This window comes from Pseudomyrmex gracilis, unplaced genomic scaffold (genome assembly GCF_002006095.1).
Source record: "Pseudomyrmex gracilis isolate BER0280 unplaced genomic scaffold, ASM200609v1 scaffold_2897, whole genome shotgun sequence".
Taxonomy (NCBI): Eukaryota; Metazoa; Arthropoda; class Insecta; order Hymenoptera; family Formicidae; genus Pseudomyrmex; species Pseudomyrmex gracilis.
Genome location: NW_018023481.1, coordinates 7,222 through 14,081, shown reverse-complemented (window position 1 = coordinate 14,081; position 6,860 = coordinate 7,222).

Genomic DNA, 6,860 nt, shown 5'->3' with positions numbered 1-6,860 from the left:
TCTATCGAAAACACAGGTGTACCAGTGGTATGAACGCTTTAAAAGCGGTCGTGAGGCTGTTGAGGACGATGCTCGTCCTGGGAGGCCATCGACATCGAAAACTGATGAAAACGTCGATGAAATCCGAATTGTTAATCGGAAATCGCAAATTGACGATAAGGGAGATAGCTGAGACTACCAACATATCATTCGGATCCGTACGCGAAGCTATTCGCAAAAAAAGACCTGCTTTGTGGGGCAACAANTCGTGGATTCTCCATGACGATAATGCGCCATCTCATAATGCGTTGATTATTCGTGAGTTTCTCGTCAAAAACAACACCAATACTATTCAACAACCGCCCAATTCACCTGATCTGGCACCATGTGACTTCTTCCTATTAGATCGACTCAAAAAACCACTACGAGGAACTAGTTTTGAGAGTGTGGAAGCAATAAAGCTAAAATCGCTGGAGGCACTAATGGCTATACCAAAAACCGATCTCCAGAAAAGCTTCGAGGGGTGGATCAAACGCTGGCACAANTGCATCGCAGCCGACGGGGACTACTTTGAAGGGGACAACTTGAATTTTGAAGAATAAACATGTACTTTTCTTTTTATGACTAAATTCCGGTTATATTTTGATCATGGTACTACATATTAAAATCTTTTTCTACAAAATGTATTCTACAAAAAAAATGATATCAATAAGTAACGCCAAGTAAAGTCTCGTACATTTATACATTGTTACAAAATATATAATATTATAGAAAACTTTGTAAATTGTTTATACATTGTTATGAACTATACAATATTCCAAATAGAAAGTTTAAAAAGTGGTATGCCACGGCCACCGTGTGTTTTATGGCTAGGCAAGCGGCGTTGAATATTACTNTNAAAAAAGTATTACTCTAAAAATCTTTTTCTACCAAATCTATTTTACAAAAGAAATGATATCAATAAGTAGCGCCAAGGAAAATCTTATATACATTTATACATTGTTACAACATATAAAATATTATATTTCTAAGTNGTTTATACGTTCTAAAATATAAACTATGAAATATTTTAAAACAATAGAAAGTTTAAAATATTATGTGATCAGTGTACTTTATATATAAAGCACTCATCGATGTAAGAAAGAACCTCGCCTTGCGTGGACAGCCTTAAACTATGTCGAATCATATAGATTTTGCTTTGTGTGAAAAGTCAAAAACCTATGTAAAATTTTTTAAAATACAAAATATTTAATGTAAAAAAACTTGGCGCGGCTGCACCGAAAACTATATTGAATTAAANTTTACTCTGATAGTATAACTACTCAATAGTTCTTTTAATTAAGCGTACAACAAACTACGTACTTTTCGAACTCTTTTGATGAAATAACATTATTTTCTTTCGACAAAACTCATCTAACGGTGAGTCTCAAAAGTATCGAAAATTACTTGAAGAACTCTTATAATTGCTACACTCTTGTAGTGCTATGCTAATTCATTTATTCTAGAATTAAACTTTCATATGTGAAGTACATGAATAGCTCATGTGTGCTAGTGTGTGTGCTCTGTCTTTAGTTTTCGGTGCAGCCGCGCCAAGTTTTTTTACATTAAATATTTTGTATTTTAAAAAAATTTACATGGGTTTTTGACTTTTCACACAAAGCGAAATCTATATAATTTGACATAGTTTAAGGCTTTCTTCGCAATGCGAGGTCATTTCTTACATTGATGTATGATTTATATATAAAGTACACTGATCACATAATATTTTAAACTTTCTATTGTTTTGGAATATTTCATATTTTATATTTTAGAACGTATAAACAACTTACAAATATAATATTGTATGAGTAAAAAAACAACCGTAATATAATTCGAAATGGTGAAAATAGATCTTCCGGCTATGACCAAGATTGANNTGGCTTAAATAAATTCAAATTGAATCCAAACGGAGATCAGTAGAACGTTTNGATCTTTATTTTTTAGATCATCATCAGCCTCACTGAAACAAAAGATACAAAGAAAATTACAAAAAATATAAAAATATAAAACTATACAAATGAAATAAGATTATAAGAAAATATAAGAATAGACAGGATTAATTACAATAATATACACTATAAACGCACGCTTTTGAAAAAGAGATAAGTAATGTTAAAATAAATCACAAACATACACACATTCAAAGTCAACGTACCTTGAGAAACCGTTAGCACACGTGAGCATGCGAGAGAAAACATAACTTGTAGGAAACAGAATTTGCAGATGTCAAATTGTCTCCATGTCTCGGATTCTTTAAAAACTATAAGAACAAGAGATTGATAATGTAAAATAGTGAACAATAATTACTCCTAAAAAATTTTTTAGCAGATAACAAAAGGTCAAGGCAATAGAATAGTCAATGTAAATTTAAACGTCATGACTATAAAAGAGTTGATACAACAGTGGTCAAATATCAAAATTACGTCAAGAATTTAAAAAAGTAAACAAATATATAATATAAGTCACAGATAGTTAAGTCATAAAATGGAAACTTACATAAGTGGTAAATTAAAATCCNAAGTCATGATAATCTCCCGCAAGCAAACAAACACAACGGATACAGCGCGAACGCATTACGCGACAGGCAAAATACAAATAAGTAAAGTACAAAATTAAGTAAATAAGATGTTTATAATAAACTACAGAGGGAGGAGAGATNGCAANTAAGGGCNTATTTGCAAAGTTTCATAAGTAAAGGCGTATACGCAGGATCAAGAAGTTCGGTATCTTTCATCATATTTAACCCGTTTTTTTGCATCTTTATATGTAACATTTCTGAAATGAGTCTTTTGTTGTAAAATTGTTCGTTGTCAAGAATATGAACTTCACTCCAAGCGAATTTGTGGCCTAGATCGCTACGATGCCTGCTGACCACTGACTGTTGCTCATATTTCTGACAAAACTTACGTTGATGTTCGGTCAATCTTGTGCGTAATTGCCTGCGTTTGGCCTACATACAAAGCGTCACAAAAGGAGCAGTCAATTCTGTATACTACATTACTGTTTGAAGTCGAGGCGAGCTTGTCTTTATGTACTTTTATGAAACTGCTTAATGTATTTAAATTTCTATACAAGAGCCTGAAATTTAGTGTCTTAACAGATCTGGAAATGCTATCGGTACCACCCGGTAGAAAAGACACAGTAAAATAAGTCTCTCCTCTATCTAAGTATGTTTTGCTTGAAACTATCTCGCTGCTCAACAAATTCAATTTGTTGCTGAATAGTTGATGTAAACGTCTATTAACCGTTTTAAAAATCAAATTCAAAGGATAATCGTTAGACAGTAAGATCTGCATAGCCTTAATCAGATTATCCCTGTGAAAATTCGGATGAGAGAGTAGAATTGCTCTGTCAGTGATATTTAAAATAACTCCTAATTTTTGTTGTTGAGGGTGTTGTGAGAAGTAGTTGAGACATCGTCCAGAAAAAGTGGGTTTTTGATACCAATTTAACATAAGTGTATCATCAACAACCGAGATCGAAGAATTAAGGAAATTAATTGATCTATGAGGTTGGTGGAAAAGTTCTGCGGATTTTTAGTATAAAATTTAAACACAAAATTGACATTTATAAAAATTACTTTAGTCCACAATGTGTTGACCGTCTTGATCTACAAGTTGTTGCCAACGTTTTAGTAGGGCCTTGATGCCGCTCTTGTAAAACCCTTGGAACTTGTGGGCAAAAAAATCAACGAGGTGATTTCGGATGGCCTCCAATGAGTCGAATTGATGACCGTCAACATTGTTTTCCAGCGAGCAAAACAAATGATAATCAGACGGTGCAAGGTTCGGCGAATATGGTGGGTCCTGCATCATTTCCCAGCTAAAGCTCTGTAATTTTTTTTTGTGATCAAAGAAGTATGTGGTCAAGCGTTGTTATGATGGAAAATCACACCTTTTCTATTTGACAATTCTGGCCGCTTCTCTTGCACTATCTTGCGCAATTTGTCAAGCTGAGCGCAGTATTTCTTTGAATCTATTGTTTGGCCCTGCGGGAGCAGCTCAAACAACAGCACTCCTTTATAGTCCTACCAAATACATAGCATTACTTTCTGTGGATGCAAATTAGGTTTTATCACCGTTTGTGAAAACTCGCCCGGATTGCACCACGACTTCCGCCGCTCAATGTTGTANACAACCCATTTCTTGTCTCCAGTAATGATCCGTTTCAGAAATGGATCTAAAGAGTTTTTTTTCAGAAAAGATTCACACACTAAAATCTGATACATGATGTTCTTTTCGCTCAGTTCGTGCGGCACCCATATATCAAGCTTTTTCATTAAGCNAAGCTTTTTTAATTGATCCATAACAGTTGTATGATGAATGCCGAAGCGCTTCGCAATCTCTCGAGTTGTTAAGTGTCGATCACTCTTTATTGTAGCCAGGAGTTGGTCGTCGTTAACAGAATTTGGCCGTCCAGAGCGTGGTGCACCTTGGAGGTTAAATTCTCCGGAACAAAAGCGAGCAACCTATCTTTCGCATGTGTCTGCACTTAAGGCCGAGGCACCATACATGGCGCATATTTCGCGCTTAGTGTCCGCCGCTTTATATCCTTTACGGAATAAAAACAGCAAAATATGGCAAAAATGTAATTTTTGATCTTCCATTTTAATTGTATGCCGTACACGCAAAACACGTCCGACCAAAACAAACACTTCTGCCAAATGTCAAGCGTAGTGTGACTTGTAAAAATATGTGCAGCAGACTGACATTTGAACAACACGTGATAATTCTTTTCTGACACTAGTGTCATCTATTCCCCCCGAATGGGTTCTCACCTTGTAGTAGCTCCGAGGCGGAAGCTCGGGACTCTCAAAGTGCTCGGTGCGCACGTGGTCTGGCCGTCTCGTAGTAACTACACGGAAAGTTATTTTGTTCCCAGCATGTGCTGGTGGCGGCGGGGCTGGGCATTGATNGTCAGCTCCTCTCTGGACGCTGGCGGATCTGCCTGGTCGTGTCGTCACAATGGAAGTGTAATCTGACGGGACAACAATTGACCACAGAAAGTGAGCATCTGGTGTTCTCGGGGACTGTGGGCTCTCGCGCCGGAGCGGGTGGTGGGGTTTAAAGTCGCAGGCGGTGGTCATCCGCTCAGGGATGGGCCCGTCTGTGGCCAACTAAGAGGAACCCCCCAAGTTAAGGTGTGAGCAACTGTGCCGAGAGCTGCGTGGCGCAAAGGGAGTTGCGTCGTAAACAGTGCCTCCTGGATACCGGGCAAACTCCAGGAGTACGGAGCCACGCCCCAGCCATTCGCGGTTCTGGCTGGGTGAGATCGCGCGACCGCGATACTCGTAAGAACAAAAATGAGTGAAAGCAAAAATAAAATCACCATCAAGTCAGTCCCCAAGAGCGAAGCCTCCTCTAGAGGCAAACGCCCAGGGGAATCTTGCAGTGCGGGAGCGGGCTCAGAAGCCCCAAAGTACCGCATAAAATATAGCGGGGCTGCTAGGCGCCGTTATAATAAAGAGATGCTAGCCGGGAATAGTGGGGCCAAGAAAGCCCCCTCTACCCCCGCAGCTTCTTGTTCAAAAAGTAGAGTTGAGGGTGGAGGTGCTTTAGGTGGCGCGGAAAAGCTCGCCAGGTCGGAGCACACTACTCCCAGCTCCTCAGAAAATNGCCAGGGCAAGAGACCCAAAAATGAAGGGTTGTATGCACAGGCGACAAAAAGTCTTGTCAGGATAGCCCTCGTATTGGAGGGCTACCCTGACAAGAAAATAGGAGCCGGTAAGGTAGTTGAGATCAGAAAAATGGTCAAGTCTGTCATCCTCGGTATGTCTGAGAATGACAAAGCCCCTACTTTCACTGGTACTTGGAAGAAGGATTGCGCACTCATGGTTGTGTGCGCCAACATACAGTCGGTGGAGGGACTAAAGGCCCATTCTTCCGATTTAAAAGTCAGGGGAACTCCTCTGTATGTGCTACCGGTTGATGCGCTACCTAAGCGTCATCGGGTAGTGGTGCATGTAAAGGAGCTTAAAGTAGGGGTTGAGGATGCTTTAAAGCTCATTAATCAACAAAACACAAGGCTGGCAACCAACGATTGGATCGTCACCANAGAAACGTATAGAAGGGATGCTACNAGCGCCCACTTCTCCTGTTTGGTTGGCGACTCGGCGATGGAAGCCTTGAAGCACTGTGGCTTCAAGTCTTTCTTCGGTATCGGCCAAACCACCGTTAGGGTGGCGGGACGAGAACGTGGGGAGGCGACGGAAATGGAGATGGAGTCGGAGGGTGTCGGGACTGCTTAAAAATGGCTTCACTCGGCATCCAAATGATCCAGAGTAACTTGCATCACAGCAAGAGCGCCTCGGCTATCCTAGCCAGAAGCATGGCTGTGATGCATACAAGTATTGCACTAATCCAAGAACCATGGATTGTGAAAAGTGCAGTAAAGGGACTGAGTGGGTGCGGCTGCTTATACAAAGCACACTCAGATAATAGAGTAAGATCATGCATTTTAGTAAAAGGACTAAATGCTATCTATCTGCCACAGCTCACCAGCAAAAACCTCACAGTCATCAAGGTGAGAGTAAAACTAGCCGAGGAAGAGGACATAGAAGTATTAATAAGATCAGTTTATATGCTCTATGACTCCACNGATCCACCACCACATGAATAGATAAAAACCCTGGTAGCCTATGCGGAAGCCAGGGGGCTCAAACTCCTGCTGGGTTGCGATGCGAACTCTCACCATGTAGGACGGNGAAGCACAGACACCAACCTGCGGGGAGAGAGTCTCCACGACTACCTAATGAGCACAGGATTAACCATTCTCAATAGAGGAAACAAGCCGACATTCCTGGACTCCAGAAGACAGAAAGTCATCGATTTAACAGTTTGTAC